The sequence below is a fragment of the Peromyscus californicus genome, unplaced genomic scaffold (genome assembly GCF_007827085.1).
Source record: "Peromyscus californicus insignis strain IS unplaced genomic scaffold, ASM782708v3 Scaffold_10__1_contigs__length_136768540, whole genome shotgun sequence".
Taxonomy (NCBI): domain Eukaryota; kingdom Metazoa; phylum Chordata; class Mammalia; order Rodentia; family Cricetidae; genus Peromyscus; species Peromyscus californicus.
In genome coordinates, this window is record NW_026294391.1 from 50,304,165 (window position 1) to 50,326,992 (window position 22,828).

At 42.4% G+C, this 22,828-nt stretch overlaps 1 long non-coding RNA gene across 4 annotated transcripts in view; it reads right to left on the bottom strand.

The window, feature by feature from the left end:
• LOC128107074 (uncharacterized) overlaps positions 1–22,828 on the bottom strand; it is a 70,976-nt gene that overhangs the window by 39,221 nt on the left and 8,927 nt on the right. For all 4 annotated transcript variants that reach the window (XR_008216946.1, XR_008216948.1, XR_008216945.1 and 1 more), the window contains exon 5: positions 20,996–21,144. This is a non-coding gene — a long non-coding RNA (uncharacterized LOC128107074). The remainder of the gene's footprint in view (positions 1–20,995; positions 21,145–22,828) is intronic.

Sequence of the window (22,828 nt, forward strand, 5' to 3'; positions counted from 1 at the left end):
CACACACACACACACACAGTAATAAGAATACTTAAAAACAGTGTGCCAACACTATGTTACATACCATACAGGTATTTCCTATGCAGAAAATCCTAGCCTAACTTCAAATCCTGCACAAAAATTCTGTCTCCAATAGCCTTGGCAGATTCAGTTACTCTGAGTTTGCCTTTTCTAAATTTAGTGAGGGCGCCCACTACACTGAAGCAGTTTTTCAGTATAATTGTTTCTAAGCATCCAGAAGTGCAGGCTGCATTGGACTTCTCCAGAATGTCTACCCTTCCCCCAGCACACCAGGACTTGTCTCCTTCCACGGGGCTTCCTTGTATGTCTTCCACACTAACCCGAGGCCCTTCTTCCGCACCTCCCCTTCGCCAGCACACACTTATCTGGCTCCTCCAGCTTTCATTTGCCATAGTGTTGAGAGCCTTGGTTCCCGGTTCCCCTCACCACCACCACCCCTTTGAGACAATGCTTCTTTGAAAACCTGACATACAAAACCAAATGCACTTTCCCCAGTGACAGCCCCTTCCACCTACAGATTGCCTCACTTGAACTTGTTCAAAACACACAGACACATGTCTGCCTCTCCCTCTAGTTTTAACTCAGACTCTCAACTTTTCCAGTTTACACTTGATCTTAGCCAAAAGGCCGAGAAGCGATAACTTTTCCAGTTTAAAGAGCAACAACCAACAATAAGATAAGGGAGCAAGCAAAATCGGAGCTGTATAGGTTTTGTTCCCCTCTGTCCTTCCTGTCACTTCACTCATCCCCAGCACACCTATTCCTCCTTCGTTTCGGGTTCAAATGTTACATGGATGCCTTCTTGTTGCTAAATTGAGTTTGCCTCAAACCCAAGCCTTTTCTAGCCTTTTGCCTTCCATTCTGGTAAGTGTGGGGCACGCTTTATGCTAGCCTCTGCTGACAAAGCCGGGTTTCTGGTTTTTGCATGCAGCCCTTTGAAAGCCCAGCTAGTGAAGAGCTTTGTGGCGCTTTAGCCCCACCCGACTCCTCTCTTCTCCAGTTTCCTCCCAAAGCCACCATTTTCTTTTGCTCGTATCTACCTTTTGGATTCCATGGATCTTGCCTGTATTTTTTTTTTGTGCATGTTTTGAAATCGTCTTTCCTAAACCCGACGCACATTCCTGGGGATCCTTTTCTCCGCCATGTCCAATCATGTCATTTTTCTCCCGTTTCTCACCACCCCTGCCTGTCACCTCGTGGATGATAATTAGGCTTGGTCTATCAGCTGTCCTCTGGGTTTTAACAACATCGTGAGGTAATGAGAGATAAACAAAAGACACAGCGACAAGTGTAAAGCCAGAGATGAAAGCTAGGGAGAAAGTCGGGAAGCAGATGCAGAAAGAACCCCAGGAGGTCTGACTGGGGTTCATAATTTTTCTCTTGGGCTCAGGCCAAGTCCAATAGAGTGAACAGAAACCTGTGAGGTAACAATGGGCGGAAAGTCTTGCCTGGTTCTTTCCTTGTGTATACTCATTCCTGGGCCAGCACATGTCTTCTGGGACTTCATAGACTGGACCTCGTACAATTCCTTGGCCATAACTATTCAGGAAATGGAGCAGGCTAAACATATAAACTGAAGGCATCAGCTGAAGGCCTGAGCAGAGCCGCAGCCAAGTAGCCTCACCTAACATAAGCCCTGTAGTCATCAGCCACTGTCCTTGTTTGCCAAATGAACAATTTCCACTCGCCTGGCAAGCACCGCTGATGTCCTGGCCGCATGTGCTCAGCACTTTACCAGCCCCACAGTGCTGACAGCTGTGGATTGCAAACAACTGCAGCTCTGCCTAGGACTTACTGTGTGCCAGGGTAGAAAAGCAGCCCTAGGCCGTAAGGGAAAGTGATTTGATGTCAAAATAGCCCCAAGTGGAACAACTTGGGGCCATGTGCTCTGTATTCTCCCAAAGGAGCTCATCAGGACTGGGCCCCTGTTGCCTCCTGTGCTAAGCCACTCACAGACGCCAACAGCACCGTTCACAGATGCCAGAAGCACTGTGCATTGGTTGACATCCTGGCCTGATCCCGCCTCCCATGCATCCATGCTTGCTGTGTGCATGACCACTGATAATCGGCTTGCACTCCAGTCTACTGGAGGGGCTGTGGGTAGACGCAAAAGGCAGCTCAGTGGAAAACACTCTTGTGACTCTAACTCTTTAGGTTGCATTCCTTGATCGTTCTTCCCTGGAAGATGGGTACAGTGACCACTCCAGGGAAGCTGTCACTCTGTACTCTACCCCAAAATGACTAGCTAGCTCATTTTGTGCCTCCCCAGGAGGGCAAGCATGAAGACTTTCCATTTTTCTCCATTGGCTCATGAATAAACTCCTGACTGCACAAAGCATTTGTAGGACCCTACTTACAAGGCACCCTGACTTCTCATTTCCATCACCTCCCTGCCAGCTTCCACGAGCTCCCCAAGCATTGGTTCTCAGGATATGATCTAAGGGTCATGACATTCCAAGTTACCTGTGATGTGTGTTGAAAATAAGATCACTTCAGTCTTGCCAACTGGACCTGAAGTTCCAGAAAAGAAGTCATGGGATGCAAATTTTTATTTTATTTTACTGTCAATGCTGGGAGTCAAACCCTGGGCATGCCGGACATGAGAATAGATATTTTAAACAATTTCTCAGGGGATCTTACTCAGCCTGACATTTGTGATGCACTGATTAGAAATTTGGACAGTCAGCAACCAGCAGCATCATTTCAGCCCATTAGATATCTGCCCAGATATATTCAGTCAAATTCACAAAATTCAGTGTTGGGTGTGTTATCCAATGGCTCCCTTTTCTTGTTTCTATGTTGCCCTCCTTTAGTTTGGGGGATTCTCCTGTCCTCTCCAACTTCTGACGCTGATTTCTTTAACTGTACAGAGGGCTCAAATGGATTAGGAATGGAATTTAGCCCATGAGAGACAGGTATGAGCATCTAAAGGTACAGCTTCTTTGTCTGGAATGGGACTGACCCTCAAGAGGAGCTCCCAGCACTTGGGAGATGTAAGCAGTAAGATTAGGAGTTCAAGGCCAGCCTGGACTCCATAGTGAGTTCTAGGTCACCTTGGGTTGCATGAGATCCAGTCTCACAAACAAACAAAGCCTCCTGCAGGATCAACCTGAGGAAGGGAGTTTGCCTAGCTTCCTGGCTTCCTCCCCTTCTCTGTCCTGGATCTCCATTCCTTTCCTTGCCTCTTCTGAGAACACATCCTTAATAAACCATTTGCACAGTGGTCCTCATCTCAGGGTCTGCTTCTGGGGACCTTCATCGAACCATCTATTTTGTTTCATTTTTCTTGACGTTTGCTAACTTGAAAGCAGTTGGTTACACTGAAATAACAATTCAGTATCAAATTGTTCACAAAGAGCTAGAGCTGGTGATGTAGCTCAGTGCTTGCCTGCCATCTACAGAGGCTCTGATTCAGTCCCCAGGACAGCGAAGAGGAGGAGGAGGAGCGTCAGTCATGTTGAAGGAATGTATAGGGCATCAGAGCTTTTCCATACTCTATCATTTCCTCCTTTCTTTCCATAATGGCTAATATTTAGTAAGCACTGATATTTAGCATTTAGTATCCTAGGTCCTGTGTGTGTCTTTTAATCTACAGCTCTATGGCACTGACACTTTTCTTTTCTTTCTTTCTTTCTTTCTTTTTTTTTCCTTTTGAGAGAGGGTTTCTCTGTGTAGCCCTGGCTCTCTTGGAACTCTCTCTGTAGACCAGGCTGGCCTCAAACTCACAGAGATCTGCCTGCTCTGCCTCCCAAGTGCTGAGATTAAAGGCATGTGCCACCACTGCCTGGCTTAGCAATGGCATTTTTTTTTTTTTTTGGTTTTTCGAGACAGGGTTTCTCTGAGTAGCTTTGCGCCTTTCCTGGGACTCACTTGGTAGCCCAGGCTGGCCTCGAACTCACAGAGATCCACCTGGCTCTGCCTCCCGAGTGCTGGGATTAAAGGCGTGCGCCACCACCGCCTGGCCCAGCAATGGCATTTTTATTGTGTCTTTTTGTGACAAGAAAGCTGAATACACAGAAATAGACTTGTTCAAGTTCATATAACTAGTGTTTGGCAGAATCGGCAATTAAGACAGGTGATTTGGTTCTTATAGTTGAGGCTGACATGGATCACTCCCTTCTGGGAGCCACAGTGTATTTACTTACTTGGCATAACTTTGACATTGTGCCCTGTCTTGTGTACCATGCATTTTATATGGTTATTTTGTCTCACCCCAAAGACAGTAAAGCCTTTGATGGCAGATCCAACTCTATCTATAGCTTCTCTGGGGGAAAGATGTATCCTTTATGTACTTGAATGCCTATTTATCAATTTCCCTTCAATTTCCTCCTACTGGCCTTTGTTGCTCTTTCTTTAATAACATCCTCTAGTTACAGGTCCAGACATCCTCCTATTCCTTCTTGTTCATCACTATCCCATGCCATGACCATAGATTGGGTAAAATTTTAGATACTATACAGTCAAGTTGTACATGGTACATTTGAAAGAAAATATGGGCCCACATAGGCCCATAGGGAGTGGCACTATTATGAGATGTGACCTTGTTGGAGTAGGTGTGGCTTTGTTGGGGAAGTGTGTCACTGGGGGGCAGCTTTGAGGTCTCAGATGTTCAAGCCAGGCCCAGTATGGCATTCTCTCTTACTGCCTGCCGATCTGGATGTAGAATTCTTAGCTCTTTCTCCAGCACCATGTCTGCCTACATGCCCCACCATGATAATGGACTAAAACTCTGAACTGTAAGCAAGCCCCAATTAAATGTTTTCCTTTATATGAGTTTCCATGGTCATTGTATCTCTTCACAGTAATAAAACCCAAACTAAGACACATGGGTAGCAAAATTCACGAATAGTAGTAAAAATTAAACCGATATAAATCCTCTAATCTTCAGACCCAAGTCAATACATGTTTTGCATACTTTACTGTGTTTTCCAGTTTGGTAGCTACCAACAACACGTGGCTATTTAATATTTCAGTTAACTTAAGATTCAGCCCTTCAGCCACACTGACCGTATTTCAAGTACACAGTAGCTACACATGGCTAATGATACCACAGAAAACAGAATAGAACTCTTCCATCATGCAGAGTCCTCTTAGTGCTATTTCAGAGGCCAGCCACAGCCTATTTTTCTCTTGAAGACTGAATGAAATTATTTCTTTCCAGTTTCCATGGACTTCTACCCATTACCACTAAAATCACATCCATGTCCTCCCTCCTATATAAGGGTCTCATTCCTGTCCTCCTTCCTATACAGGGATGCTAATATGTGACTTGAGATGTAGATGGGGGATGATTGAAGGTAATCCCTTTCCCCACCCCAGCAGTCCCAGAGGATGTTGGAGTTCTGTTGGCTGCAGCCCTGTTTCTTCATTTTTGGAAACTTTCTAGAGCAGTGGTTCTCAACCTTCCTAATGCTGCGACCCTTTAATACAGTTGTTCATGTTGTGCTGACCCCCCCAACCATAAAATTATTTTCATTGCTACTTCATAACTGTAAATTTGCTACTGTTATGAATCATAATGTAAATATCTGTGTTTTTTGATGGTCTTAGGTAGGCTCCAAAGGAGTCTTAACACACAGGTTGAGAGTCACTGTTCTAGAACATTAAACATGCTCCCTTATTTGCTAGCACACATGCTCTCTCAGAGTCCCCAGTCCTTAAAGGACATGGGAATTATGCTAGATTTTGCTACAAAACTAAATGATGTAGGTTTTCTCTCGTGGCGTTGCTCTCACTAGTTAAAAATCAAAATAGAGCAGCTCAACCATTAAAAAACATCAAACAAGCTAATCAAAAAAATATCCAAAGGACTTAAAAAGACATTTCCCAAATCATGAATTATCAAAAAAATGAAAACCAAAACCATAACAAGGTTGAACACTGTTGCATTTGCCCTTAGTCCCAGTACTTGGGAAACAGAGGCAAGCAGATTTCTCAATTCCTGGCTTGGGGTACATAGTAAGACTATAATATCTACCTACATACATACATACATATATGCATGCATGCATGCATGCATACATACATACATACAGTCTTAGGGGTTTTATTGCTGTGATGAAACACTATGACTAAAAAGCAAGTTGTGGAGGAAAGGGTTCATTGAAGGAAGTCAAGACAGGAACTCAAGCAGGCCAGGAACCTGGAGGCAGGAGCTGATGCAGAAGCCATGGAGGAGGGCTGCTTACTGGCTTGTTCTCCATGGCTTGCTCAGCCTGCTTTCTTATAGAACCCAGGACCACCAGTCCAGGGATGGCACCACCCACAATGGGCTGTGCCCTCCCACATCAGTCGCTAAAAGAAAATGCTTTATGGGCTTGACTACAGCCCAGTATTATGGAGGCATTTTCTTAAATGAGGTTCCCTCCTCTCAGACGACTTAACATTGTGTCAAGTTGACATAAAACTTTCCAACACACACACACACACACACACACACACACACACACACACACACACACACACAAACAAACAAAAAACCATCCTCACATCTAGTAGGGTAGCCAATATAAAAGAAAGAACAAAACAGAAAACAACCACATTGGCAAAAATGTAAAGAAATTGAAACCCTTATATAGTGTTGGTTGAAAAGAAAATGGGGCCAGCCAGATATGGTGGCACACACACACCTATAATCATGCATTCAGAAGACTGAGACAGGAGGATTGCAAGTTAGAAGTCAGCCTAGGCAACATAGTAAGACCCTGTCTCAAAAAAATAAATGCAAAATAGAGCCCCATTATAAAAAGTAGTATGAGTTTTCTTTGGAAATTAAAAATGAAGCTATTAGCAATCTCACTTTGGAGAGGAGGGAGGGAGAAGGGGATAGGAAGAGGGAGGAAGGGGGAGAGAGAGAGAGAGAGAGAGAGAGAGAGAGAGAGAGAGAGAGGAGAGAGAGAGAGAGAGAGAGAGATATCACAAAGAGCTGGAAGCAGATTTTGTTTTTATACTAGTATTGTTCACAATAGCCAAGAGCAGCATAAATACCCTCCAATACATGACTGTGAATAAACAGCATGCAGTGTGTGTCATGAGCACACTATTCCTGAAACACAGACAAACATGCTATGTCTTTCCACAACGGCAAAATGTATTGAATGAGAATAGTCACAAGGTTTAGTGGTTTTAATGACAACAATTTGTCAGAAAGCCTGCCTACTTTGGTAGTTTGGCCTAGGTGAATGCAAGTACTTTATTCCAATCTTTAATGTTCTTTCTTTTTTTTTGTTTTTTGTTTTTTGTTTTGAGACAGGGTTTCTTTTGTGTAGCTCTAGCTGTCCTGTAGCTTGTTCCATAGACCAGGCTGGCTTCACACTCACAGAGCTCCACCTGCCTCTGCCTCCCAAGTGCTGGGATTAAAGGTGTGCACCATCATCACCCCAGCAGTAATGTTATTTCTTATATCACACAGCACACCACACATAGTAAATCTGTGTGTGCATTTGAGTGCATGTGTGTGTGTGTGTGTGTGTGTGTGTGTGTGTGTGTGTGTGTGTTACAGAATGAATACAAGGTAAAGAGGCTGCAATAGAGTTGAAGAGGCTTCAGAAGCCTGCTGAGAAAGAGTCTGTATAGACAATAAACCAGATCAATGCTGGGAGGGAGCTGCTGTAGTCGGGTTTGCACATGAAGCTTCACAATTACTCTTCGAGGAAAGAAAAAAGACCAAACTGTGTCAGAAGCAGGAATCAGTAGGTCAGGTCCAGGTCCAGACCAGAAACAGATGGACAGGCAGGCAGTCCAGTAGGCTCCATCAAGGTAGGTGTGTGGGTGGAGGCAAGCCAGGGAGTCCTCACTCCTTGATGCACACAGCACGTATCAGATAATAGGTTTGGGGCCCTGGCATGGCAGTGTTTTATGTCCACCACTCCAGGGTCCAGGTAAGAGAGTCATCCCTCTTTTCCTTCATGTGACATGTCTGACAAGTCCTTGGGCCTAGCTTTTCTGATATGATTTTAATATGCCCACATGATCCCCCAGTTTCAGTTCTCCCTAATAAAGGTATAGGGTGGCTCCCTTTCTATTCCCAGGAATAGGTCATTTGTCAATCTGTGCTGGATAGGTACAGCTTAACAGATGATGCCTTTTATGGGTCCGTCCAAGGGTCAAAGTCATCCTTCTTTCTCCCTCAAAATAAAGTCAAAAGCTGCTTGTAAAATACGGCAATTCACAGCCTGAAACTGTTTTATAAAACATGGGTTAGCCTGGAGTAGGGCCTAGCCTGATCTTGACAGTGTGTGTCTACAAAGGAATAGTAAGCATCCTTTACAAAGAACAGGAGGCTGGCATATGTTACAGCATTGATGAACTATGCTAAGTGAAATAAGCCAGCTACAAAAAGACAAATGCTACACAATTCCACTTACACTGTCATGAGAAATCCACCAGAGAAAACTGCTCTTGGACATGGAGTTAAGTCAATGGGAAGTCTTTATCAGCCGGCTGGCAACTACATTGGGAGTTCAGGATCTCAGTGTAGCCCCAGGTCTTTCTCAGGGTGAGCTTTTTAAGCATAAAAACCATGTCCTGGGTTGACATACTTCAGCTAACAAGAAAAGTTAGCCAGAAGTGGAACTAAGTGGAACTACAGAAGCCAAGAAACAAAGTTAGTACATTTAGAGACTTTCCCAGAACTATGGACTTTGGTGGATTAGGTCTTTGTTTTAGTTTGGGCAAGTGGTGCTGTCTACGTACTGAGTTTTACAGCCTGAATGGTACTTTCATCATGGAGTCAGTTGTCTCAGAGCGTAAGGTCTGGGGCCCTGTTACAACATTGGGTAGCTAAGGTGTTCAGATTCATAGAGACAGACAGCAGAATAGTGGCTGCCAGAGGTAAGAGAGAAAAGGGAAGTTCTAAGTTGGGTTAATAATTTCAGTTTTGTGCCGGGCAGTGGTGGCGCACGCCTTTAATCCCAGCACTTGGGAGGCAGAGGCAGGTGGATCTCTATGAGTTCGAGGCCAGCCTGGTCTACAAAGTGAGTTCCAGGAAAGGCGCAAAACTACACAGAGAAACCCTGTCTTGAAAACCAAAAATAATAATAATAATAATAATAATAATAATAATAATAATAATTTCAGTTTTGCATAATGAAAATGTTCTGAAGAACTCTGGAAACACGTCCTGAAGGTGTCTCATAACCATAGACTAAACTTTATAGTCTAGACTGTACACTTAAAAACAGGACGGTAGGATATGAGAGGGGGAATCCAAGAGGAACCTAATAGCAGTGGTGAACAGAATGAGGCGATGTATCAGAGAGGGCCTTGCAGGAAACAGACGGCACACTAAAAGAGGAACTTGGAAGAATTCAATAAAGAGACCATATACAAATCTGAGCATGATCAAAAGTGCATGCCTGTAATCCTGGCACTTGGAGGTGGAGGCAGGAGGATCAAGGGTTTGAGGTTGGTGCTGGGGAGACAGCTCAAAGGGAAGTGCTTGTTGTGCAAGCATGAAGATGTGCTTGCAGATTCCCAGCTCTCGCGGAAAAGCCCAGGCGCAGCAGCACATGTCTGTAACCCCTAGCATTGGAGACACTGCAGGGACAGATCCTAGGGGGCTTGCTGCTCAGCCAGTCTAGCTAAATCAATAAGTTTCAGGTTCAGTGAGAGACCCTGTCTCAAAGAATAAAGTGGAGGACAATAGAGGAAGACACCCAGAATGAACTTCTAGCCTTGCCATATATATACATGTCTATACCACAAACACACACAGGGAGACAGAGAGAGAGAGAGAGAGAGAGAGAGAGAGAGAGAGAGAGAGAGAGAGAGAGATCAAGGTCATGCTTGATTACATACTGAATTTGAGGTAAGCATGGACTGACTCTGTCTCTCTGTGTGTCTCTCTGTGTCTCTGTGTGTCTCTCTCTCTCTGTCTCTGTCTCTCTCTCTCTGTCTCTCTCTCTGTCTCTCTCTCTCTCTCTCTCTCTCCTCTCTCTCTCTCTCTCTCTCTCTCTCTCTGTCTCTCTCTCTCAACACATATACCACTACCACCACAAAAAAACAAAATACACAAAAAAGAAGCCACACACATAAATGATTAAAGAACTCATGGAAATCTCTGAGAAATGGTGAAACACCCCAGAGGGAGCAACATGGAAGTCATCCACATACTAAGGCCTGAAGGGCAAGTGGAGGATGGAGTGCCCAAACTGGTGGGCACTGTAGCTCGGGCCCAGGGCTGCCTGCTAGCAACTGTGCTCTTCTGGGAAAACAGTCACTGTCCCACCCAGCTCGGAAGGGAGGGACTGGAGGAATAATAACCTCAAGCTCTCTGTTCCTGACTCAGAGCTCTGTTAGTGTCCCTCTTTGGCTGGACCCAGACAGAATCACCCACTTCCCAGACTGGACCCTGAAAGGCAAAGAGAAAATAGCCAGCTGAGAGGCTCAAACTACCTTTCACTGGGCACTGGAGGTTTCTGGATTCCCTGAAGACATGTACACTCAACAGAGCCATCGTGACGCCTCCACCTACCTTCTTTTGCTAACAGAAGCTCTTGGTCATGCTTTGCCAGCCTGTTCCCCCTATGTGTAGTTCTTTAGACCCCAAGTGGCAAGGGTGGCATGACATTCAAGCCTGGCCCACCATAACACGCCATTTCCCCAGTCACTGGAGTTCTAAAGCAAAGTGGAGATAAATACATCTGTCCCTGGAATCTTCTTTTTTTCTGTCTTTGCTTGTTTTGCTTCCATTTTCTTTTCTCCAAGATCAACTAAGCTGGAATGCCATAAACGTTGCCCTCTGCCCCCACCATGTGGCAGAAGAGCCCGGTGACAAAGAGACCAACATGTTAAGAGAAGCAGTGCCAAGAAGACAGATCTGTGACAGAGAGCCTTTATGCTGTCATTTGATATAATCCCCGAAATAAGTTCTGTCTCTGATCTTGCCAATTTCCTGAGTCAATAAATCCCCACTTCCTTAAACTCCACTGATGTGGATTTCTGTTAACCGCTCCAGAAACGGTATAGCACAAAAGCTTTGGCTAACACAACCTACCCTCCCTCCCTACTGCAATCGCACACCCCTCTTTTCCCACCCCCACTCTTTTCTGCTCTCCACTCTTACGAAGGTCATTCGTGGAAATCTGTCATCTCCCCAACTCCCATAGAAATAAGTCAGTGTGCTCTTTTAGTGTGGTATATGACACCAAGAAACTTTATGTTTAAAAAAATGAATTTAGATCAGTATATTATTAAAGATCATGTTATAATTTTCATTTTAATCTATTCTTTAATAATATTCATAATATATAAGGACAAGGTTTGACTTTCTTCCATTTAACAAGTGATGCATGCTGCTTAATTTATTTCAAATTAAGTATGCACGAAAGAGTATGGCTTATCTACAAATTCAAAATGACATTTTAATTTTGTGTTTGGGGACCAAATGTGTATTAATATGTAGATTGAAATTTAACTATGTGTTGGAGCCCTCCAAACTGCTTCCATGACCTGATATTTGGAATTCTTGAATTTCTCTCTTAAAAAAAATCAATTACTTTATTATTATAATTTTCATGTTTTGTTTCTAAAAAAGGAGACGTGAGCACTTTCTGGCTGCTATTTGCAAGTGCTCTCCAGAAATAACACACTGTGGGGTTGGATCATTTTATTTCCAATAAAGGAAACGCCAAATTGAATAAAATTTTCCCCTTTTAACATGTGTTTTGAAGAACTCTAGTTCTCATGATGTACTAAGATGTGCTTATAAGTCTGAGGTCAAAAATCCAAAACTCTCGGTTTTGGATCCATCTGAATCATCTTAAGGGAGCAATTCAGTAACTCATTCCATTGTAAGTCAGTATCATTGATGTTGTCTCTCTTTCCCAAGTTATCCACTGGAGACTAAATCAGACAACTGAATAAAAATAATTGAAAGCTATAAAAGGGTCATGACCCCCCACCACAGGCACAACCGCCCAGTGAGCTAGCAAGCAAGTGGAAGAGAGAATGGCCCCCCCAAAACTCATCAACATCTGGAGGTGTTTATGGTTGTTGTAGTTACTTTCCTCATTGCTGTGGCAAAATACTTGACCAAAGTAACTTAAGGAACAGTTTACCTGGGCTCATCCTTTGAGGGTACTGTCATCATGATGGTGAGGAAGCTGGGGTGGCAGGAGTCTGAGGCAGCTGGCTGCATTCCATCCACACCCAGCAAATGGAAAGACATAAACGTCCCTTCGTCCAACCGCGACGGCAGCTCATGGAGTGCTATTGCCCACATCTAGGGAGCGTCTTCCTACCTCAAGTAACCCAGTCTAGGAACTTCCTCAAGGACATGGCTAGAGGTTTCTCTCCTAGGAGAGTCTGTCAAGTTGACAGTCCATTTTAACCATCACAGCAGTTGGAATTAAATGATGTTCTACAATTATTTTGTAAAAATCACGAATTTCACACTTTAATGAACTAGATACTCTTCATACTAAAACTGAAGTTGAGCATTTTGAGCTCATATCCTGGCTCCTAGCTCTGTGACCGTCAGCAACCTCTTATTTCCCTTCTCTTTTGCTAACGCTGTTTGTTTATATACGAATGAGGAATTAAAGTGATTTACCCAGTGAGCTTGGCCAGGCCAAAGTGTGGGCACATCACCATCAGACGCAAAGCGGGGAGAATGTCACCTTGGACTTGGCTTTGGTTATTTTCACTTCAGTGTATTATCAAACCAGCAGATGGGTGAAAGCTGTGCGAAGGATAAAAAGTGATAATGATCCAAACGAGGGAACAGATGCAGCTCATCAAAGCGCCCTAACAGAAGGAGGGTTCACCAGTCAGAAACAAAAGCCTCATTTTCATAACATCATTAGGCTGAGGCAGGTATAGTAGAGATTTCCAAGTGTGGTTCCCCAGACCCACATTATGACGCGAATATTTCTAGAAATATGAATTATTGAACCTCAGCTCAGGCCTGAGGAATCAAAAACTTTGGGACTGTGGTGCAGCAATTTGCATTTTAAGAAACCTTGATGAGGTTCATGAAAATCCATGGCATTCCCAGAGTATCCAGAATCTAACTGATTCCGATTTTTTTCCATCACCAAGTGCTAAATGATATTTAAGCAATATCTTCAAAGATGGTGGAGAAAATAGTTAGAACTTAAAATTCATTCTCTCTCTCTCTCTCTCTCTCTCTCTCTCTCTCTCTCTCTCTCTCTCTCTCTCTCTCTCTCTCTCTCTCTCTCTCTCTCTCTCTCTCTCTCTCTCTCTCTCTCTCTCTCTCTCTCTCTCTCTCTCTCTCTCGTTCTTGTTATATAGCTCAGGCCAGCCTTGAATTCCCAATCCTACTTTTTCTGTCTACTGAGTGCTGGGATTACAGGCACACCCCCACCACACCCAGCTAGAACCTAAAATTTGAAGCCTAAGACATTCATCAAATATGAAAGCAAAAGAAAAATCTTTTCAGACATAGAGATCTTAATTTAAAAACTCACAGACCCCCAGCAAATTCTGATTCACACTTGAGTGCCAGAACCTGCACCATAGCATGAAGAATTATTTTTGGAGTAAGTTTCACATTCCTTTTTTTCATGGGCTTGTGGAGACCCAGGGTTATTGTGAGGGCAAAATCCTGTGTGCACTTAGAAATGGTCTGTTATGGGCAAAGCCACATGCAAACCTGAAGGATTTCTCTCAAGAGAAACGCTGATGAATTTATTTTTTATTTATTTATTTATTTGTTTTGGTTTTTCGAGACAGGGTTTCTCTATGTAGCTTTGCGCCTTTCCTGGAACTTGATTTGGAGACCAGGCTGGCCCTCGAACTCATAGAGATTCGCCTGCCTCTGCCTCCCGAGTGCTGGGATTAAAGGCGTGAGCCACCACCGCCCAGCACGCTGATGAATTTAAGAGATGGTTCTGCATGACACTGATCAATCTGCCTTATGAATCGGTACAGGGTTGGACTTTACTTGTGGTCTTTGTGGATCCCATGAATCAATCTATCCATATATCCATCCATATATCCATCCATCCATCTATCCATTCATCCATCTATCCATCTATCCATCTATCTATCTATCTATCTATCTATCTATCTATCTATCTATCTATCTATCTATCTATCTACTTGTAGGCTTTTGGGATCTCATACATTCTTTGTGAAGGGTGAAGGGATGGTTTCTTAAAAGCCTGATGGCTTTGACTGTGTGCCTGGGGCTCTGGCTCCAGGAACACCTTCCTAGTATGTTCTAAGCAGCACTATCCAGTGGAACATTCTATAATGATGAAAATATTTTATAACCTACACATCAATCTGTGCCACTCAATATGTGAGCCAATAGTCACAAGAAGCACTTAATAGTATGACTATCTAAACTGAAGAGATGGGTTTAAAATCTCATAATCTTAACTAATTTAAATTTGATAGCCACACAGGTCAGTTATACTGAAAGTTACTGTTTGCATCAAAGAATGCTATATACAGGTATGACAAGGTCATAATGAAGACCATTACTTTATGTACTTACTATATGCTAAGAAAAATTGTCCAAAAATTCAAATGTACTGAGCAACTTTGATTGTTATTTACTAAATCTGGCTGCCTTAGTTAGAGAGAATGAGTAACCCTGACCTGTCTCCTGGGAAGTTTGATTGAAAGGTTCTCTGGTTCGGTATGGTGGTGCACACCTGTAATCCCAGCACTAAGGAAGCAGAAGCACAAGTATCACTGTGAGTCTGAGGCCAACACAATCTACACAGTGAGACTAGAAGTCAACAAGGAGGAGGAAGAGGAAGAGGGGGAAGAGAAAGGAGGGGAGGGGCACGGAGAAAGGGAGAAAAGAGGGCTTGTGATCAGCCACAAGGACAAACGGCACAGCTCCACACTGTTACTCTGAGCAGCCTGAGGAGTCCCCTTAGTTTTTTAGGGACTTCTACTCAGGTGAGACTGGATCCTTGGCTCTGGGACAGAAAAGAATTTTCAGACAAGTCAGTGTGAAACAGAGCTGGAGTTTATTCAAATAGACATGATTTGGGGGAAAGAATAGAGTGCAACTGAGAGCACGGGTGTGGGTTTCTCAAGGAAGAGTTTGCTTTATTTAAAGATATTCTGTGTGCACCGACATGCATGTGTGCACATGTATGTACATGTGTGCATGTGTATGCACAAGTATGCATGTGTATGCACGTGTGCATGTGTGTGTAGAGGCCAGAAGCTGATGTTAGCTGTCTTCTTCAGTCACTTCCCACTTTATTATTTGAGATAGGATCGCTCACTGAGCCTAGAGCTTGCCAATTGAGGTAGACTGGGTGGCTAGCTCCATGCCTGGTTTTTGTTTTTTTTTAATGAGTTCTAGGGGACTGAACTCAGCTCTTCATGTATTCATGGGAAGCAGTTTACTGAATGAGCCATCCTCCCAGTCCATTTCAAAAATTAGAGCTTAAGCATGGCAGTTAAGAGAGAGATGCTTAGAGAAAGATTACAATGTACCTAAATATGAGTATACGCTTCTCAATGGCAAATGCAATTAAATGTCTTTGCATGAGTTATATGTATCATTTTGGTAGTTCTCGAGTTCTATCTCAAAGAGTTGTTAAAGAGCTTTCTGCCTTTTCTCTCTGCTCTGGGTACATGTGATTATAGGACAGTTCCAGAGGTGCCTTGCATGAAACTGTAATCTAATAAGGAAAAACCAGGAGCCATTATGGTTGCACAGGGGGGTTAGGACATGTCTCTTAAGGTGGGGGGGGCTTCTGGAGAGATGACTAGAAAATTGTATCTTTATAACTGGGAAGGGAGAGAGGCCTTAAGGAAATGTTAATTGTGTCAAAATTCTTGATTCTCAGGTGATGAGAGGCTTCAACCAGACTCCTGGGCAACAGCTTCCTTCCCCATATTCCCACAATTTTCCCTTTCATCCCCATCTCAAAAGAAAGAAGGTTCTGTGTACATAACCAAAGAAAACAGATCTGAGTTCATGTTGGCCAGATAAAGGTACGAGACTGGTTGTTCTCTTTGGAAGACAAATTTTTTTTAATGTGTAGCCCAGGCTGGCCTTGAACTCGTGATCCTCCTGCCTCCGCCTCCTTTGCCTCCTTCAGCAAATCCTACCGGTGTGTGCCACCACAACCGGCTGGAAGACAATTTTAAGAGGAATAATGGTTGAGAAAATTAATATAAACAATGAGCAAAAAGACAAATTTGATTGGAGATGTGATCCAAGGATAGAGGGGCATATCTAAAAAGGCATTCATGTGGCATTCATGTAGTTATACTTATTTCTCAACCACTGACTCCATCCTCTGCAGACACATTGTGACAGAAAACAGGAGGCAGTGCCTAAGAAGCTAATTGCATCCAAGGTGATTCTGGGCTTGAAGTATAGTCCTAGGTACTGCGCATGGTATCTGTGGGCCATGCATACTACTGATTGTCAGGCAGACCTTCCCTCCTGCCCCCGCTCAATCCCGTAGTCACCTTGATGGCTGATTACCATAGTAAAGTCATTGTGAGAATTAAAAAAATAAGACCAAGATTCATTTATTATGACTGTACTTATGACTTTGCTTTGCTTCAAAAACAAAACCAAAAACATATGGCAACTAGAAGAATATTGCTAGTTCTCCAGAAGGCTTAATAATGGTTTTTTGACAACCCTATAATTTCCAGCTGTGATCAAATAGAGGGTGCCATAACTCTCTCTTCTTTGAGGACAGAAAAGAAACCAGTTCTTGGTGCCTCTGAACTCATCATTGATATAATAAAGAAGGTTTTATTTTACAACTGCATATTAAGTGGATACCTAATAACATTGTTTTGTGCGCATGTGCATGTGTGGTTTTGCTTTTCTTTCTTTTTATTTTATTTTTAGACAATGTCTCATTATATATCCCAGGCTAGCCTGGAACTCAATATGTTGCTCAGATTCAAGTTTCTCCTGCCTCAGCCTTCTCAGGCTGGGTTTACAAGCACGTGCCACCACCACAATCACCTTTGAAAACACCATTTTTAAAAAGACTTATTGTTTTTGATTTTATGTGTATGGGTGCTTTGCCTGCATGTATGATTGTATCCCATGTGCATGTCTGGTGCCTGTAGATGCCAGAAGACAGTGTCAGATTCCCTAGAACTGGAGTTACACGTGGTTGTGAGTACCATGTGGGTGCTGGGGAACTGAACCTGGATCCTCTGGAAGATCAAATAGTGCTCTTAACAGCTGAGCCATCTCTTCAGCCCTAATAACACCATTTTTAAACTAGACAAAGGTATTTTGAAATTGGCCCTCCCTTCCCAGGAATAGCAGAGAAAAAACAAGCATGGTAATTTAAAAACAAACAAACAAACAATGTTCTAGGAGGTAGATGGTTCTAGACCCTCTTGTTTCTGAGAATTGTTACATTTTGGAATAATAGTTTGTGATTTTTTTTTCAAAGAAAAGTTGCAGTATAACAAACAGCCAGCAGATTTTTAAAATAAATCTTAATAACATTGTGTCTAGACCATCACCTTTGAAAATTTCCCATTTTCTCAATTTCCTAAAATACTCACAGATATATATTTAGCTTTGGAGAGCTGGTGACTTAGCAACCAATGGGTCTGCAGCAAAAAGTTTATTATCACTCCTCCCCCCCACCCCTGCGGGCGCCCCCCCTCCCCCTCCCCCGCTTTCTCTTTTCTACCACTTTGCTAAGGAGAAGAAAAATTAGGTCTGGAAGACAACTGAGAATGCTACACAAAAAACCGCAAGCATGTGAATGGACTCCTAGAATAACTAACTGGTTTAACTTAGAAACACAACACTTCCCCTGGAGGGGGCTCCCCTGTGCCTGGCACCCAGCCTATGTATGGGTGATCTCTCATCCAGTAACAGCACCAGAGCACAATCAACATCTGAGACTTGACAGAGATGCTAATTTTCAAATCTACCTGGATGACTTCTGCTACCTGAATATTCCATCCTTTAAGGAAAAAGAAAAAAGCTCCCCTTCTAAAGTCCACCTAAAAGACTCCTTTGTTTCCCCACAAGGATACTATCCTTTAAAACACCAGGGAAACAGTGTCTTCCAGACACAACAGGACTGATGCACATATGAACTCATGGAAAATGTGGCAGCATACACAAGGCCTATACAGGTTCAAGCCAGATGAGGTCCCAGTGCTGAGAGGCAGAAGTGCCCACAGGTTTCCACTACTAACCAAGAAGCTATCTGCAAGTGACACCCATTTGCAAAGGAAAAATAGTTTTTTTCCAATGGCATCTTATTGACTATATTAACCACACATAAGACCAGATCCCATGCCCAGCAGTAGATGACCAACACAAAATGAACACAATGGTATTTTTGTAGATTTTTGTCTCACTTTGTGTTTCTTTGGGCTTTTTTCTTTTTTATCTTATTGGTTGTTTACTGCTCTTAGGTGGTGGGACCTGAGAGGCAGACTAAAGTCTCATACAATATCTAACTACTAATCCCACTGGGTGAGAATAAGGACCACTACCACAATTTTTGAAACCAAATTTGAAGCAAGCTTTATTAAATACTGGCCAGGACCATGAGTACTGGCCAGGTCCATGCCCAAAACCCATGCTCAGAATATGACCCAAAATTACATTAGTCAGAGGCTTATAAAGACAAAACCCATAATGCTACATACTTCTCACCAGTGTCCAATCAAAGGCAAGCATTCATTCTGACATACTTCCTGCCTACGTACCTCCTGCCTAGGTGTGATCAAGCACACATCTTGTGACATTGGGGCAACCAAGCTTGTTTGCAGAAGTAAAAAACACGTGGTTTGTTATCTTACATGAACAATAGCCCCCAACATTCCAAGAAGTTACTGTCCTTGGGAAAGCAGAACTTACAGGTTAGTATTTTTGTTTTATAGATCTCTTAAGCACAGTAATTTAAACTTAAAACAATGTTAACCATCACATACCCCCTTTGAGTTGTATCCTGAGTCAAATCCTTGACTCTATGGTGGGTACCTGTTTATACTGGGATCTAATGACCACCAGCCTAATGGCACACAGACAGGAATTTATGTATTTAGTTAAGGTTATTCATGATGCAAGGGTCAACAGTAATTAACATCAGAGTTACTATCTAAGAAGAGACTCCAAAATTAATTGGGAACCAGTCATTTATCTCATCTCAGGTCCCCCCCACCTCTGCTTTTTTTTAGTATGGCCAAACTATCTCTAAGGGTTCCTGAGCAGTTTGCATAAAAACAATTTTCTCTTAAAGCCACAAAATAACCTCATTGTTTTACATAGAGTAGGTCGATTGCCCTATCATATTGTAAAACTATTTCAGCTAGGGAATCTACCTGTTGATAGATCTGGGTCTATTTGGTTTTAAAAGGTACCTTTCCTGGTATGCCAATAGGCACTATAGGTCACCATTTTGTCCCCTTTGTGAGGGAGCTTCCTTCTGATCTAACATTCCAGACTTTTATTGAGAATAAGGGATGATGTATTCTCTTCTGTAACTACTTCCTGCTGAAACTAGGACATTGTTGTTGGGGCCTAGGAAGACTGGAATGACAGTCAAAGGCCAAGAGGGGATTCAAGCAATGGGGCATTTATCAGAACCATATGGTCACTGAACCAGATGAAGAGACAGGGAGCAATCACACTGGCTGGACTGGTTCACATCAGTTTTCCAGGGCTCTCTGGTTTTGTAGGACTACCTGGGACTGGCATAATGTAGATCACCTTTGGAGTAGTTTGTAGTCCACAACTGATTCCTGGATGCTATCTACCAGCTGAAAGGAAATCCACCAGGACAGATATAGAATAGGGACAGAAGTTAAAGTTTAGGAACTTAAAGAAAAATCTTACATTTGGAACTTCCAGACCAATGGTTCTGGTAGTTGAGGGAGGGGATTCCCAAGACCAGGGGAGAGAGAGAGGGAGAGAGAGAGAGACAGAGAGAGAGAGAGAGAGAGAGAGAGAGAGAGAGAGAGAGAGAGAGAGATCCCACCCTCAGGAATAGACAGGTAGGGAAACTTAGGCTGTTGATTTACAGGAGTACTTATCTGGAGTCTGTTGGACCTGTGAGAGGTGGAGCCAAATCTTACAACTCCCTTGACTCCCTGAAGCTTACATGAATTTTTAAGTTTACAAAAAGATAAAAATTTTTAGATATTTAGCATTACCACTGTAATCTGTACTGAAATCTACATTGTAGAAACAGCATCTAACAAATGTCTGTAAAACAGCTGGAGTAGCCTCACACCTTTGAGTCATAGTACAAGCTATGGATTTGGGTTTTAAAGCATGAACATTCTTTCCTCTGTCAAGAAGGTAGGATATACATATTGGACAAAAATGTTTTTAGCTCAATGAGAAGCACCTTTAAGTCTTTACTTAGATGACAACCAAAGGAAATTTAAAATCTTGAGCTTGTGATTGATAATAATAGACAGTGCTTTACAAGCTTATCAGAACTCTATTGATCAATGTTAAAACTCTGAATTTTTGAAATCTTAGTATAACAATAGCATAGAGGGAAAAAGAAATCTGAAACATTTTTTCATTCTAGATCATTTTCTTATACCTTTATAACTTGTATTTACATGTCTTAAATCATTTTCTTAACTTTTCACATCCTCAGATGTTTACAATTTGCATTTATATATCTTAACCTTTTTAGACTTTTACAATTTATATAAAATTTAAACATTTAAAATCCAATTATTTACCACTAGACACAAGTAGATATTACTGAGAGCAGTCATTGCAAAGCAAGTTCTTTTAAATAAAGGAATAGTAAAATGTTACATCTAAAACCTGCAGGAGACCTAGTAGCTCTAGAAAAAGAAAGGCCTGATTTTTACATATGAAATGTACTAATAAGGTAGTGGCAGCCTTGGGGAAGGAGTTAGGTGCCTACTGCTGCCAACCTGACAAAGCTAAGTTAGCCATCAACATCATCAGAGATCTGAGAAAGATAAATTATAGCAGGAAGTATAAACCAAATGGCCCCTGTATTGATTAAAATGACAAAGACTTACCAGCTACCAGGGAAATTACCTTGTAGGCTCCTGTGGTCTTGATGGCTTCTTTGGGGGGCAGAGGTCATAGGTCTTTGACTATTGTATAGGACAACATTATATCTTCAGTTGTTACACAAGACAGCATAGGCCTGTGGCTACCAGACCTAGAAGGTCTGAAAGATTTTCCTGTGAATGAGAAACATGGGAAAACTGACCTCACTCTGAAGAGGCAGAATAGGGCAGTCAACCCAACAGTGTCCACAGTTTTTTCAGGCCCTAACAGCAGGTGAGGCATGGAAAAGGTTTTCCAAGTTGTTAGCACCACCACAATCCAGGTCTGTGCCCCACCTCTCTTCTTTGAAGACCTTAGGGTCACCTTCAGGAGCTGTCATGTCTGTCTACCACAGGAAGCTTCTTCCATTAAACATTTTAAATACCATACTCAGCAGATCTCTGAAAAGTTTTGAAGACCACCTATTAAGTATACTTGATTTTAAATAAACTTTACTTGCTTTTAGCTATCTGCTTTAGGCTTAAACTTGAAAACATATACAAGAGGCTCAATAAAGCTAATTCCTGTAAATAAATTTCATTAGTACTTAGCATGAGAACATATTAAAGAATTTAATTGTTTATAAGGGGGACTATTAACATGCATGTCTTAATAACTAACAGTTTATAACAAGAGAGTAGCTTTTATAAGATTCAGATTTTTATCCCTGCTAGGTTTAGCCTTAAAAAAAGACAATTTTTGAATTGAAGCTCTTTTATCACCAAAATAAAACTTTAAACAATACCATCCATAGAGAGACTAGGAACCTTACTTTCCTAGTACTTACTTAGTACACCATTAAAGAATATCAGTTTCCTATATGACTTAGTTTATCAAAATAGCTAAAGCTTAACAAAGTTAGCAAAAAGAGGCTAGACATATATTCTTAAGTCAGTCCCTTTGGTAAGGAGAGATATTCTATAGGCTCTTTTCCAGACTGCTTAGGTTATTGTCTTGCTGCATCATAAGATAGGAATATTCCAGTTTCTAGTGTTTAGTGTTTGGTGCTCACAGCTGTGGCCCTAACTCTTTAGGCTTTTATTTATTTACTTTCTAAGATTACATATTAACAAAGACATCATAATATAAGACATTTTATAAACTTAAAATGTCCCATAGCCTTATAAATTTAAATATTTTAAGTTGCTTCTTAAAAAGTGTGCAGGGACAAATAGCCAAACTAGTGGAAACACATGAACTGTGAACCAATGGCTGAGGAGCCCCCATGGAACTGGACCAGGCCCTCTGGATAAGTGAGACAGTTGATTAGCTTGAACTGTTTGGGAGGCCCCCAGGCAGTGGGACCGGGACCTGTCCTTGGTGCATGGGCTGGCTTTTTGGAGCCTGAAGCCTATGCTGGGACACTTTGCTCAGCCTTGGTGTAGGGAGGAGGGGACTGGACCTGCCTCAGCTGAGTCTACCAGGCTGGGCTGACTCCCCAGGGGAGACCTTGCCTTGGAGGAGGTGGGAATTGGGGGTGGATTGGGGGGAGGGCTGGAGGTAGGAAGAGGGAGGACAGGAGAATCCATGGCTGATATGTGAAATTAAGTTAATTATAAAATAAAAATATTTTTTTAAAAAAAGTGTGCTGGGTTTTTTTATGTTTAAAAAAAAAAAAACTCCAAAATTTTCTCTTAAAAAAGTTTAAAAATCTTGGAGTTTTTTTTTTTTAAAACATAAAAAAACCCAGCACACTTTTTTTAAGCGCACGCCTTTAATCCCAGCACTCGGGAGGCAGAGCCAGGCGGATCTCTGTGAGTTCGAGGCCAGCCTGGGCTACCAAGTGAGTTCCAGGAAAGGTGCAAAGCTACACAGAGA